The 15,090-nt window shown below is 47.8% G+C and overlaps 1 long non-coding RNA gene across 1 annotated transcript; it reads right to left on the reverse strand.

The window, feature by feature from the left end:
* Positions 1-13,590: 13,590 nt before the first annotated feature.
* LOC120688474 lies at positions 13,591-14,543 on the reverse strand. The gene is made up of 2 exons (XR_005681110.1): positions 14,220-14,543; positions 13,591-13,810 (listed from the first exon to the last, which is right to left on the reverse strand). It is a non-coding gene; the product is annotated as an uncharacterized LOC120688474 (long non-coding RNA).
* Positions 14,544-15,090: the final 547 nt, after the last annotated feature.

The raw sequence follows: 15,090 nt of genomic DNA on the forward strand, positions 1-15,090 counted from the left end.
AGAAATGTGGTTCGTGAACTTGTCGCGCAGGAGAATTTATCTCTGTTGTCACTGCAAGAAACAAAACTTTCTGACTGCACCCCACAGTTGCTTTTGGAGATGTGCGGCCCGGCCTTTGATTTCTTTCACAAACCGGCGACCAACACGTCTGGGGCATTCTTGTCGCTTGGAAAACAGATACTTGGTCGATTTCTAACCTGTTAATCCACGCCAATAGTATCACGGTCAAAGTGACTATTAAGAAATAATGAGCAATGGTGGCTCACGAGTGTTTATGGTCCACAACAAGATCAGGACAAGGTTCGTTTTCTTGACGAACTTCGGCAAGTACGTGCTTCCTTCCCTGGTACTTGGGTCATTTGTGGAGATTTTAACTTGATTTATCAGGCGGAAGACAAAAATAATGGTCGTTTAAACTGACGCATGATGAATGCCTTTCGTAGTTTTATCAACGGTACTGAGATCCAGGAACTACACTTGCGTGGTCGCAAATTTACGTGGTCGAACGAGCGGGACAGACCCACTCTGGCAAGGCTAGACCGGGTGTGGTCTCTGAGGATTGGCTTCTCGCCTTTCGTTACCATGATCTGTCCACTCTCTCGTCTGAATGTTCTGATCATGCGCCACTCTTGCTCAAAACAGATGGTTCCTTGCCACACTTTAAGCGTTTTCGTTTTGAGAACTTCTGGCCTCAGTGTTCGGGTTATGCCCAGGTTGTCGAAGAGGCATGGTTGGGCGCGGGGTTGGACAGTCAGGTAGATGCCCTGAGGAGTCTCGACTCCAAGTTTTGTCTGACAGCTCAGGCTCTAAAGCGCTGGAGCACTACTCACATTGGCTCCATCCGGTTACAGCTCGCCATTGCAAAGGAGATTGTTTACAGACTTGACTTGGCACAAGAACTTCGTCCATTGACTGCTTGCGAACTAGCTCTGCGTCGGAAAGCCAAGCTGTGCTCCCTGGGCCTTGCATCTTTCCAGAGAACTATTCTACGGCAACGATCTCGTATCTCTTTTCTGGCTGAGGGGGACGCAAATACCAAGTTTTTCCATCTATAGGCTTGCCATAGGAGCCGGAAAAATGTTATCAACAAACTCAAGGTGGATGACAACTTTCTCTTGCAAGATGAACAAATGGCTGCTGAAGTGTTCCATCACTTCTCTGATGTCATTGGCACTCCGGGAGCACAACAATGCCATTTGAACCTCATGGAGCTTGGCCTTCCCTCCATCCTCTCCGCCTCGCTGGATACTTGTTTTACTGAAGAGGAGGTGTGGCAAGCTATCCAAGACATGCCGATTGACAAGGCGCCGGGTCCCGACAGTTTCACTGGACTCTTCTACAGAACTGCTTGGCCGATCATCAAGTCTGATATCTTGCAGGCTTTTCATGCTTTGTGGTCGTTAGATGGTCGCAATTTACATCTACTGAATCAGGCCTACATGGTTCTTCTCAAGAATAAATCTGATGCAGAGGTTATTGGGGATTACCGGCCAATTAGTCTTATTCACAGCTTTGCGAAATTGTTCACCAAGGTCTTAGCGAGGAGATTGGCACCCCACATGCAGAAATTGGTCAAGATGAACCAGAGCGTGTTCATACAAACAAGATTGATCCACGAAAACTACAAGGCTGTTAACTGCACTGGGAAGTTCTTGCATCGACAAAAGGTACCTTGTGCCCTTCTGAAACTGGATATTGCCAAAGCTTTTGACACGGTGAACTGGCAATTCCTCCTGTGTGTGCTTGCACAGCTTGGATTTTCTCGGTGTTGGATAAATTGGATTTCCATGATTCTTTCATCTGCGAGTACCAAAGTGATCTTGAATGGAGCTCCGGGAAGGAGGATCTGCCATGCCCGTGGCCTACGCCAGGGAAACCCATTGTCACCGTTGCTTTTCGCACTGGTCATGGAAACCTTGAATCACTTATTCAGATTGGCCGATCTCAGAGGCTATCTGCAACCGTTGCACGGTCAGATCAGAGAAAGGGTCTTGATCTATGCTGACGATGTGGTTCTTTTCACTCTGCCCACTCAACGTGATCTGGTGTTCATCAAACTAATTCTTGAGCTCTTTGCTAATGCCACCGGGCTCAGAACGAACCTGGAAAAATGCAGAATCTCTCCCATACAGTGCGACCTACAATCCACGATCACACTCCTGACTCACTTCCCGGCCAAGATTGACCCCTTCCCTATCTCTTACCTAGGTATACCTCTGGGAATTAAGAAGCTGAAGAAGAATGACATGCAGCCCCTGATTGATAAGGTCGCTAAATGGTTATCTTCATGGAAGGCCAATTTCCTCAACAAAGCCGGCCGTACAGTGCTAATCAAGGCCACTCTATCAGCAATTCCCACACATACTACTTTGGCAGTGAGAATCTCCCCTTGGGCAATCCAATGCATTGACAAAATTCGCAAAGGTTTTCTATGGTCGGGGGCAGCCTCTACAAAAAATGGCCACTGCTTACTGGCCTGGCCGCGAGTGTGTCGACCACCTGACCTGGGTGGTCTGGGTATCTTGGACTTGGAACGCTTTGGCTATGCTTTGCGTTTGCGATGGCTTTGGCTTCGTAAGACCGATCCCTCCAGGCCTTGGTTGCATTTGAATGACGAGCGTGAGCCAATGGTCAAAGCAATGTTCCAGGCCTCGGTGTATCTGGAAATAGGAGATGGTGCCACAACTTTGTTTTGGTCTGATCGATGGTTGCAGGGGGCCTCGCTCCAGGAACTGGCACCGTGTCTCTGCAAGGCCGTCTCTTCACGGGTTCGGGCACAACGCACCGTGGCACATGCCCTCTCCAATAGGCAATGGATCAAGGATATATCAAGAGCTCTGAAGTGCATCTAGGCCCATAGATGTTAATGGTAAGTTTCGGTGATTAATGACAACCATATGCGACTAACGTGTGTTTTGAAGGAAAAATTAATGATTGATTTAGTCCCATATGAAATGTGAAAAGAGACCCCTCAATTCGTTACAATCACGCGTGCCAATGACTCAATTTCAAAGATTAAGGACATTTCTAATCTCAAGTGTCACAAGGAGATGAAGGACACTTGATTTAAGATAGGGTTTATAGTTTTTAGTTCTTGACCGTACTATTAAGAGGGGTTCATGAGTTAGTAGCTTGATCAAACTTGAGTTGGCCTTAGAAAATCTTGCACACTCGCTCAAAAACAGCTCAAGATAAGTTAATAGAAGTTAACACAACACTTGGAAGAAGAAACAATCAAAGTTACATTGAAATCCAAGTCAATTCAGCTGAAAACCAGGAAAAACAGCAGCACCGATTGAACCGGTGCCCTAGCGTCGGAGCATCCGATGCTTGGCGGAAGGACCGATGCCCTGTCGGTCTATCTTCTCTGGATGAAGGCTGAAATCAAGTATAGCACCGGTTGAACCGATGGTCAGAAAAGTAAGCACCGGTGCAATGAAAGTTCTTTGTTCCAGAGAGCATGTTTTGGTGGACTTCAACTTCTCTTCAGCACCGGTTGAACCGACGCTTCGGAATCAAAGCACCGGTGCATTGAGCGTCCTATGTTCCAGAGAGCTTGTTTGAATTGATCAGTGAACCTCTTCAGCACCGGTTGAACCGATGCCCCTACGGAGCATGCACCGGTGCATTGAAGCAAGCCTGGACACTGTGTCAGAACTCCAATGGCTACAATTGGGACACAGAGAGACCGGTTGAACCGACGCCTCAAAACAGACACCCATCGGTTCTTCCGGTGCTCACGGTTTTTCTGCAGTGGACTTCCAACGGCTATGTAACTCCTTCCACTCTATATAAGGGCACCCCATGGCTCATTTCAGTTGCCTTTGACACCCTGAATACTTGAGGCCACCTTTGAGAAGAAGAGAAAGTGCTTTGAACATACAAGAGAAGATCTCGCATTTTGTTTGTGCTTCAACCTTGAAGAATCCATCCTTTGCAAGTGTAGCAAGTGTGCTTGAGCTAGGGCCAACTGAGTGTAGGTCAAGTGAAGGCTTAGGAGCTTGTTACTCTTGGTGTTTGACGGCACCTAGCCGGTCTTGGTGATCGGGAGGTTCTTGGTGAGGTCTTGGTGTTTGTGGGAGCCCCAAGATAAGAAGATTGTATACGGTGTGAAGCTCGCCGTTCCGGAGATGGAGAAAGAGCATTCTTAGTGATCACTTGCTTCTTGGTGGAGCAAGGGAGCTATACCCTTGTGTGGGTGCTCCAACGTGGATTAGGGGGGAGCGTCAACTCCTCGATACCACGGGAAAAAAATCCGGTTGTCTCGTGTCCTTTACTTTTACTTCAAGCATTTAATTCCGTTTGTTGCTTTTCTTGCTTGTAGTTTGACTAGGACAACTTGCTTGGTAGCGTGAGCTCTTACTTAGGATTTGATCTTGCTAGTGTGCATCCATCTAGGCAATATGATCATGATAGTGTGTTTACCGACCTAAGGACCCTTTGCTAGCATGCTCTAGTAACTAGGTTTCGAATTTATAGATTGGGCAATACTAGTTTAAGTTAAGGACTTGTTAGAAATTCGAAAAAGTCCCAATTCAACCCCTCCTTCTTGGGCCACGATCCTTTCAATTGGTATCAAAGCAAGGGCTCTCTTTGTAGGCTTAAAATCCTAGAGAATGGCCGGGGGAAGTGGTGGTCCACCCAAGCTCGATGGGAGAAACTATGCTTATTGGAAAGCTCGCATGGCGGGTTACCTTGAGGCTATAAATCCCATAGCTTGGGCGGTCACGGAAAAACCTATTGTTGGTCCATGGAATGAGGATCAAGTCAAATATGGTGCTAGAGCTAAGAATGCTTTATTTGATGCTCTTAGTGAGGAGATCTTTGCTCGTGTTCATAGCAAGAAGACCTCTCATGAAATTTGAGAAGCACTTGAAGCTATCTATGTTGGTTCTAAAAAGCTTCGTGAAGAAAAATATCAAGTGCTTAAGGAAAAACTTAATGAATTCAAAATGCTTCCAAATGAGTTGGTTGAACAAATGTTTGCTCGATTAAATGTGCTTATTGAGGACATTAACGCTCTTGAAATTTCTCCTTTGTCTAACAGTGACATCATACGGAAGATCCTACATTGTCTACACAAGCCCAAGTACAACATCGTCACCTCATTGCTCTATGAGAAGGATCTTGAAACACTTGAAGTGAGTGATGTTGTTGGGAAGATTCGATCTCATGAGATGTTCCTCTTGGGAGAAGTTGATCCACCGCAAGACAAGAGAGATCTTGCACTCAAAGCTAAGAGTGATCACAAGTCCAAGAAAAAAAACAAGTGCAAAGTTCCATCACCAAGCTCAAGCGAAGATGAAGCTAACGAAGATTCAAGTGATGAAGATGGTGATGTTGAGCTAGCACTTCTCATTAGAAAGACCTCCAAGATGATGTCAAGGTTGAACAAGAGAGGGTACAACTATGACCCCAAGAAAAACAAGTTTCGTACCCGGAAGAGCAAAGACAATGTCAAGAAATTTTGTTACAATTGTGGCAAATATGGTCATCTCTCATAATGGCTAGGGAATTTGAGATGTCCATGATCGGTGAGCTCAACTTCTTCCTTGGGTTTCAAATCAAGCAATTAAAGGAAGGGACTTTCATCCATCAAGAAAAGTATACAAAGGATATTCACAAGAAATTCAAGATGGATGATTGCAAGCTGATCAAGACTCCAATGCCAACTAATGGACATCTTGACTTGGATGAGGGAGGTAAATCGGTTGACCAAACTCTCTATCGTTCTATGATTGGGTCACTTCTTTACCTAACCGCATCTAGGCCCGATATCATGTTTAGCGTATGCATGTGTGCCCGTTTTCAAGCTAATCCTAAGGAATCACACATTAGTGCCGTTAAGAGGATCATTAGATATCTCAAGCATACGCCTAGCATAGGCTTGTGGTACCCCAAAGGCGCTAGTTTTACACTTTTGGGATACTCGGATTCGGACTTTGCCGGATGCCGTGTGGATCGCAAGAGTACATCCGGTGGGTGCCACTTGCTAGGGCGTTCCTTAGTCTCTTGGTCGTCAAAGAAACAAAATTCCGTGGCCTTGTCAACCGCGGAGGCGGAATATATTGCCGCCGGGGCTTGTTGTGCTCAAATCCTCTACATGAAGCAAAGCCTCTTGGACTATGGTGTAGTATTAGATAGGATCCCGCTCCTTTGTGATAACGAGAGTGCCGTTAAAATTGCTAATAACCCGGTTCAACACTCTCGCACCAAGCACATAGATATTCGCCATCACTTTCTAAGAGATCATGTGGCAAGGAGTGATATACTACTTTGTGGTGTTCGTTCCGAAGATCAATTGGCGGATATCTTCACCAAACCTCTAGACGAGAGTACTTTTGTTAGGCTAAGAAGTGAGCTTAACATTCTAGATGCTTCTAACGTCATATAATTGCCCTGTCATATAGATGCATTTCATATGTACATGTGCTAGGGGCTTGTCTAACCTTGTCAAGATAGTGATGAACATGGGTCTTGCATGAGCCGGTGGTCTTGGTTTCGCTCATGGCATGAAGAATGGTTCATCATGAAGAAGCTTGATGAGGGTTCAAACTTGACAAGATAGATTTAAATGTTGCAATGCATGTGCTTGTCATATAGAATGCATCCATGTTTAATTTCTCGCTTTGCATTGGCATTGCATCACGTTAGTAGCATCACAAGGGAGCAAATCACACTTCGAGAAAGATATTCATGCTAAATATGATATATCATCTCCACAAGAGTGATAAGATCAATTTTGTGCTTTCATGCCTATTGAGTCACGTCCTATCGAACTTAAAGTTTCAATCTCTAAGTTCATAGGCAAAGTGGCTCATACATTTGGTTTTTATGTTTAAACCTCGCTTGGATCTTAATTTGCTTATGTCTATGTAAAAGCTTGCGAGCACTTAGTATGAGTGCTTGAGGGGTGAGATTGTCTCTCGAAAATGGTCCAAATTGAGTGTTTAAGGCCTTGGTTTTGAAAATTTGGATCAGAAGTAGAGTCTGTAGTTCAGCAGAAATTTTTTCCTTAACCACCGGTTAAACCGACGCCTGGTTTTTCTCTACATCGGTTCAACCGGTGCTTAAAGTCTTCGTGGCTCGGTTTCTGCATTACCTCTGGAACAATCTCCTACTTTTACACCGATGGCCACCGGTGCTTCCGATGCATGGCGGATGAACCGGCGCTTCAGCATCGGTTCAACCGGTGCTACTGTGTGGAGTAAAAGGCCCTTGCGTTGCCTCTGGACCTTACTCCTGCCGATGCACCGACGCCCGTCGGATGTTCCGGTGACTTAGTGGCGGATCTTCCGGTGCCCCTGTTGACCACGTTTCAATTTCGTTCAGATCCGGTCAACGTTGCTTCGATGGTTACACCGACGCTATTTCTCAGAACCATCGGACCTTCCGGTGCTTCGGGTTGGCGGGCCCGCTCGTTCTGTTTTCTCTTAACTCTTCCGCGGGCCCCACGCGTCAGTTTCACACAACAGTTTTCGTCTTCCTCGCGAACCGTCGCCCCCGCACCGCCGCTGCTCCTCGCCCGTACGCCGCCGCTCAGCCGCCGCTCGCGCACAACTCCACCGCGTACTCCGCCGTTGCCCTGCTCTGCCACCGCCCGCGCGCTGCAACGCCGCGCCTGCGCCGCGCCCGCGCCGTGCTGGTGTCACCTGTGCGCCGCTGACCACGCGCCGCCGCCATCCAAGTCCAGCGTCGCCGCCTGCAGAGCCAGCACGCCTTCTCCGCGCGCCGTGCACCTCCATCCTCCTCTGAATCTCCTCACGCGCAGGGAACCGAGCTCACCGTGCCCCTCCCACCTTGTGCTCATCTGCACTCAAGGTGTTCGACAGTTTGCCTCTAAGACAACTTGTGTCGTTTTTGTCGGTTTTTCCTCATTTGATCTATCAGGGTATGATCTTAACCTCCTCGACATGTGTCGTGTCTCTGTTTCACTTCAGTTACACACATGCTCACATATATCACTTACCTTGCACAAATTACACTCTTGCTCAAACACTTCAAGATCTCTATTAGTGTGTTCTTTCAGAGGATATCCACTAGAATTCATGTTTTAGGCTCATATCCTACCATACTACTTCTATGACAGATGGCAGGAGACAAGAAGGGCAAGGGAAAGATGGTTGTGCAGAAGAAGAAGAAGCGCACCCTTGAGGACCGTGAGCGAGAGCAAGCTGAGGCAGTTGCAGATGCAGCCGATAGGCAGGGATCGCTTAGGATCAGGGATCCTCAGGTTCAGAGGGAGCCACAGCAGCAGTTACGTCGCTCAGGACGTACTCAGACGGCTCAGGCCACACCTAAGTCCCGCTCACGTCCACGGACTCGAGGTGGTGGCACACAGAGGGGAGCAGGTCATGCACCGCAGCAGCACACCGTCAGTCAGACTCAGTCAGGAGGTCATGACAGTGGTGAGGAGCTGCCCGAGGTTGAGTTGTTCGATCTCAGGGGTATTCCAGGACCTAGGGTCAAGAGACTGCGTTATGTGACCCCGGAGCAGTGGTTTCCCGAGCAGAGGGATGTTGGAGTTGATCGCCGCTTTTACACTCTGCTTCAGGAGTCTTTTTACCATACCTACTGCCAGTTGGAAATCAAGATCAGTGAGCACAAGATGCTCCACTGGGTAGCTATGCGTGTAGCAGCAGGTGGGACTCCAGTGCTTCCTCTCTTTGAGAGATATGTTGGATTGCCTGCTCTACTCAGTGAGAGGTCCAGGTACATTCGAGAGTGGGTTCGAGTTTTCTACGCCACTCTGTTTATTGAGGAGGACCGGCAGTTTATAGACTTCATGTTCCAGGAGAGGCACTATCGTTTGACCCGAGCACGACTGGCTACCTTTCTTGGAGTTCAGATTGCCGAGGAGCCACACTTCATACACTATCAGGTTTATGGCAGCACGGTACCTCCTCGACGTCCTCATGAGTCTCACGTTCCATCTGACGAGGAGATTAGTGTTCTCTTTCAGCAGCCCTTCCTGCCTGGCACACCGAGGACTCCGGACAGGCTGACTCCCATGGCGCACTCTATCCACCTAGCTCTTAGGAAGAGTATGTTGTTCCGGATTGGATACAACAAGGGGATTACAGCTCTGCAGCAGTGGCTCTTATTGTATATCATGACAGGACGAGACTTTGACCTCGTTGACTTCTTTGTCTGCGAGCTTGAGGACGTGATTCTAGATGGAATGACAGTTCACCGTCGTCATCCGTTTGCTCATTGGATCTGTTGGATTCTGGCTCAGCTAAGTCAGAATGAGCATATGGATGAGCTGGAGCACTCGAGGACGCACTTCAGTTTTTACTCACCTGCTACTCCTCGAGACGGTCGTCGTGGCTCGAGAGGACAGCGTCGAGCTCAGCAGGTTCTTGATGAGCGTGTCTTGGCTGAGGGCAGAATTGCAGACGATCCGACAGCAGCCGAGGACGCTTCACTAGCAGCAGCAGAGGCCCAGCTCCCACACTACCTGATCACAGACTCGGAGGACTCGGAGGATGACGAGGATTTCATTCCTACTGTTACCATCCCTCGAGGTGCTCATGATGATGAGGCAGGATCCTCTGGTGCAGCACGAGCCCCTGCTCCTCCAGTCACCACTGCTCAGGTCACTCAGCCCGATGCACTTGCTGCCATTCTTACTCGGCTCTCAGATCAGCAGGACAGATTTGCTGCAGCTCAGCTGAGCATGTAGGCCGAGCAGGCTCGTCAGCAGGAGGCCCAGACACTTGTACTTGAGGGCATTCGGCAGCAGCAGGAGGCCATGAGGCTACAGCTACAGCAGCAGTCCCAGATCCAGCAGCAGATGTTCACATTCTTCTCGGGATGCTTCGGTCAGCTATATCGTCACACTGGACTGCCTGAGCCTCAGCTCCCTACACCCCAGCAGCTCCAGTTCGACCCTACTGCTCCCGCTCCTCCTGTTGGCGGATTTGTGCAGACACCCTTGTCATCTTTCCCGATGTCACCACTTCTTCAGACCGGGTTGTTTGCCAGTCCTGTCCCTACTGCTGCTCCAGCCCCTGCTCCACAGCCTAGTGTTTGGACTGCTGAGCAGCGTGCAGAGTTTCATAGACAGCAGCAGATCCTACACCAGCTCCAGCACCCCTCGGCTCAGTCACTCACGTTTGACTCTCCTTCTCAGCCTGAGGTGCTCCGTCCATTCGTCGTACGCGTCACTCAGCCAGACCTGACTCCCGTCACGTCTGCTCATCCGACGGACTCCACGGTCGTCGCCGCGCCAGCTTCTACCGCTACACCAGCTACTTCTGCTGCTCCGACGACTCCGGTCGAGCAGAAGTCCTCTTCGGTCGACGACGACTGGACGGACGACGACGTCGACGACTCCGCCGCTCAGTTCTCCACCGGACCCAGCCGGAAGACCCCGCCTTCTCCAGCTCAGGATTAGATCGCCTTCCTTTTTGGTGCTTTGTTGCCAAAGGGGGAGATAGATAGGGGGAGCCTGGTGGTTTGTGGCGTGTTTGGATCTTCATGGATTTTGTGTATGGACATGTTTTTTGGATATTGTGTATGCTCTGTGTTGACATGTCCCTACATGTGCTTTATTTCAAGTAATGCATGCTTGTTTATCGCTTTCAATTTCATATCTTGTGTGTCTCTACTTTGTGTTGTCATCAATCACCAAAAAGGGGGAGATTGAAGTGCATCTAGGCCCATAGATGTTAATGGTAAGTTTCGGTGATTAATGACAACCATATGCGACTAACGTGTGTTTTGAAGGAAAAATTAATGATTGATTTAGTCCCATATGAAATGTGAAAAGAGACCCCTCAATTCGTTACAATCACGCGTGCCAAGGACTCAATTTCAAAGATTAAGGACCTTTCTAGTCTCAAGTGTCACAAGGAGATGAAGGACACTTGATTTAAGATAGGGTTTATAGTTTTTAGTTCTTGACCGTACTATTAAGAGGGGTTCATGAGTTAGTAGCTTGATCAAACTTGAGTTGGCCTTAGAAAATCTTGCACACTCGCTCAAAAACAGCTCAAGATAAGTTAATAGAAGTTAACACAACACTTGGAAGAAGAAACAATCAAAGTTACATTGAAATCCAAGTCAATTCAGCTGAAAACCAGGAAAAACAGCAGCACCGGTTGAACCGGTGCCCTAGCGTCGGAGCATCCGATGCTTGGCGGAAGGACCGATGCCCTGTCGGTCTATCTTCTTTGGATGAAGGCTGAAATCAAGTATAGCACCGGTTGAACCGATGGTCAGAAAAGTAAGCACCGGTGCAATGAAAGTTCTTTGTTCCAGAGAGCATGTTTTGGTGGACTTCAACTTCTCTTCAGCACCGGTTGAACCGACGCTTCGGAATCAAAGCACCGGTGCATTGAGCGTCCTATGTTCCAGAGAGCTTGTTTGAATTGATCAGTGAACCTCTTCAGCACCGGTTGAACCGATGTCCCTACGGAGCATGCACCGGTGCATTGAAGCAAGCCTGGACACTGTGTCAGAACTCCAACGGCTACAATTGGGACACAGAGAGACCGGTTGAACCGACGCCTCAAAACAGACACCCATCGGTTCTTCCGGTGCTCACGGTTTTTCTGCAGTGGACTTCCAACGGCTATGTAACTCCTTCCACTCTATATAAGGGCACCCCATGGCTCATTTCAGTTGCCTTTGACACCCTGAATACTTGAGGCCACCTTTGAGAAGAAGAGAAAGTGCTTTGAGCATACAAGAGAAGATCTCGCATTTTGTTTGTGCTTCAACCTTGAAGAATCCATCCTTTGCAAGTGTAGCAAGTGTGCTTGAGTTAGGGCCAACTGAGGGTAGGTCAAGTGAAGGCTTAGAAGCTTGTTACTCTTGGTGTTTGACGGCACCTAGCCGGTCTTGGTGATCGGGAGGTTCTTGGTGAGCTCTTGGTGTTTGTGGGAGCCCCAAGATAAGAAGATTGTATATGGTGTGAAGCTCGCCGTTCCGGAGATGGAGAAAGAGCATTCTTAGTGATCACTTGCTTCTTGGTGGAGCAAGGGAGCTATACCCTTGTGTGGGTGCTCCAACGTGGATTAGGGGGGAGCGTCAACTCCTCGATACCACGGGAAAAAATCCGGTTGTCTCGTGTCCTTTACTTTTACTTCAAGCATTTAATTCCGTTTGTTGCTTTTCTTGCTTGTAGTTTGACTAGGACAACTTGCTTGGTAGCGTGAGCTCTTACTTAGGATTTGATCTTGCTAGTGTGCATCCATCTAGGCAATATGATCATGATAGTGTGTTTACCGACCTAAGGACCCTTTGCTAGTATGCTCTAGTAACTAGGTTTCGAATTTATAGATTGGGCAATACTAGTTTAAGTTAAGGACTTGTTAGAAATTCGAAAAAGTCCCAATTCAACCCCCCTTCTTGGGCCACGATCCTTTCAAGCTCTTACTGTACAGGTCCTTTTTGAATACCTGCAAACCTGGGACCGAATGCAGCTCATCCATCTGAATGCCAACCCGGATAGAGTTTGCTGGAAGTGGACTGCCGATCAGCGCTTCACCACGGCTTCGGCCTATCAGTCCTTTTTCGTTGGCCAGCACCCGATCAAAGGCGCAAGATTTCTGTGCAAAACTAGCGCCCCTCCCAAATGTAAGTTCTTCATTTGGCTTGCTTTCCATGATCGCTGTTGGACGGTGCAGCGTCGCAAGAAGCGTAATCTGCAGGCAGATGATCCTTGTGCTTTTTGTGACCAAGAGTCTGAAACGATCGACCACCTCCTGGTGTCTTGTGTCTTTGCAAGACAAATCTGGTCGTTTCTCCTGCATAGGCTTGGCTGGGACATTGCCGTGCCCTCTACAGTGGACCAACCTTTGGCAGATTGGTGGTTCTCAGCGCACAAACGCATTGCCAAGGCCGACAGGAAGTGTTTTGACTCTATGGTAGTTTTAACATTTGGGAGCTACTAGCACTGATATGGAAAGAACGCAACAGAAGGACCTTTGATCACCAAGCGCACTCTACTACAGAGCTACTAGCACTGATATCTGATGAGGTGGTTTGTTGGTGTCACGCTGGTTATCAGCACTTGTACCCAGTTGCAGCTGCGTTTGGTAGGACACCGGGTCGCGAAATGGTCTCTATGTAATTGTTATCCTTTAGCTATACTCGTGGTTGATTCCCCTTATTCTGTAATCGGCCACTGTAATTAAACTTTTCTACCCTCTTAATGAAAAACGTGCTCAGGCACATTCGCGAAAAAAAGGTGAAACCTAAGCATCTGGGCGGGCACAGTTCGCCTTGGGGAACAGTTCTCCTTGTTGCCTAGGTGCCGCCTAGGCGATAAGGCATACTCAGGTTGCCTAGGTGCAACGTTTTGCGGTGGAGTACGCAGGTTGCCTTGTGTGGGTTGCCTTGTTGCCTTTGAAACACTGAACTGCGCCTCCTATTCCTACATAATTTTGATAACCTGAAAAAGGACCAGAGCAATAGCTGATATTAGCAGTCCCTAAAATCTCATCAATTCAGAGGCCTGGAAGCTGTACTTCGATGTTAAAAAGTACAAGTAGCCTGAACCAACCTGCTGTTAGAACCTGCTTTGGGTAAGAATACTAATCCACAGTTAAAATGGGAAGAACCAAAACTAACAAAAGAATATAGTTTAACTATACAAGTACCATCATTATTAAAACTGTATTTCCACTTTCAAGGTCGCATATTACAAAACTAGCGCTCAGTAACAAAACTAAATTATGGCAAGTGTTCTGTTTAATTTCCACTTGTCTGAAGTTGTCTGAATCAAGGACAAAGCATCGCAACAAGTGGAGCAAGTTGACTGCACCAAGGACAAAGCATCGCAACAAGTGGAGCAAGTTGACTGCACCAAGGACAAATCATCACTTTCAGTTTCAGTAGCAGATTATTATGATTCTGTCACTGCCTGAATATTATAAACTTGTAAAGCTCGTCCTAGACTCCTAGTCCCACATCAGATCTAGCTATTGCCTGCGCTATTACTAGTTGCATCTTGCTTCTGCATCATAACATCTTGCTAAGCGTTGGCACCAAATATGAAAAAAAAGGGTGCAAATCTGGGAGGACCTAAAAAACAATGACAAATTCGGAAGAAAACGAGAGCATAAAAGGGACAAAAGATAAAGCATAAGAAATGGACATAAAAAGTAGAAAACGAAAAGCAGAATTGGGTGAAACTTTTTAAATTGCAATAATACTGTAATCGAGACTTTAACTTATCAGCCAGATATTTGAGGATCAGAATTACTAACCTGAGCATGTTTGGTTCGTGGCACGCTCTGCAGTTCAAGCAGGCGTTTGGTTGGTGGCCACAACTTGCCAAGGCTTCGCTGTCCATTTTGCTGGCCGCGGTATTGCCGCCATCCCGTCCATGGGGTCCATGGAGGCGGTCCATGGAGGCAGTCGTTGGCAGGAATGCGAAAAGCACCGCCCGTTGCGGGGATACGGCCGTGGGGTGGCGGAAGAGTGGTGGAGTGGGAGGCTGAGTGGCTGACTTCCATGATGACAACTTGACAAGGCGGCCGCCATCGGCGGCGGCGAGAGAGGGATTTTCATCACCTGTCTGGTATGTTGGGCTACCCATCCCAAGCCCAACTCTTAAGCGCTTTTTTCTTTTTTATATTTTTAAAAAATAAAAATTTCAAAAATATATGTTTGTTTTGAAATATTTCAAAAATATCCCCCGGTCGCCCCCATAGGGCGACAGGTCTTAAGTGTAATTTTTTTCTTCAAATTCGCAATGAGGTCCCTGGAAAAAAAAAAGACATGTCGCCCCCCAACGGGCGACAGAGGGGGCCTATCGCCCCCCTCGGGCGACCGCTGGCCCAGCCCACGGGCGCGGCAGGGGGGCCTGTCGCCCCCCCCCCCCTCGGGCGACCGGGGTATCGCCCCCTATATAAGCTCCAACCCTCACATTCCCTCCTCATTTGAGCCCGAAAATTCCACCAAAAATCCAGAAAAAAAGAGAGGAGTGAGGAGAAGGAAAGCGGCGAAGCCCTGCCGGATTCAGCACTTGTGATCTGCAGGTTAGTACATTTAGTTTATATATTGTTATATTTAAGTATGAGTAATTTAAGTAGGGGTGAGTAATTTAATTTAATTAGTGCTATATTAAAACCATTT

The sequence above is a fragment of the Panicum virgatum genome, chromosome 9N, assembly GCF_016808335.1.
Source record: "Panicum virgatum strain AP13 chromosome 9N, P.virgatum_v5, whole genome shotgun sequence".
Classification (NCBI taxonomy): Eukaryota; Viridiplantae; Streptophyta; class Magnoliopsida; order Poales; family Poaceae; genus Panicum; species Panicum virgatum.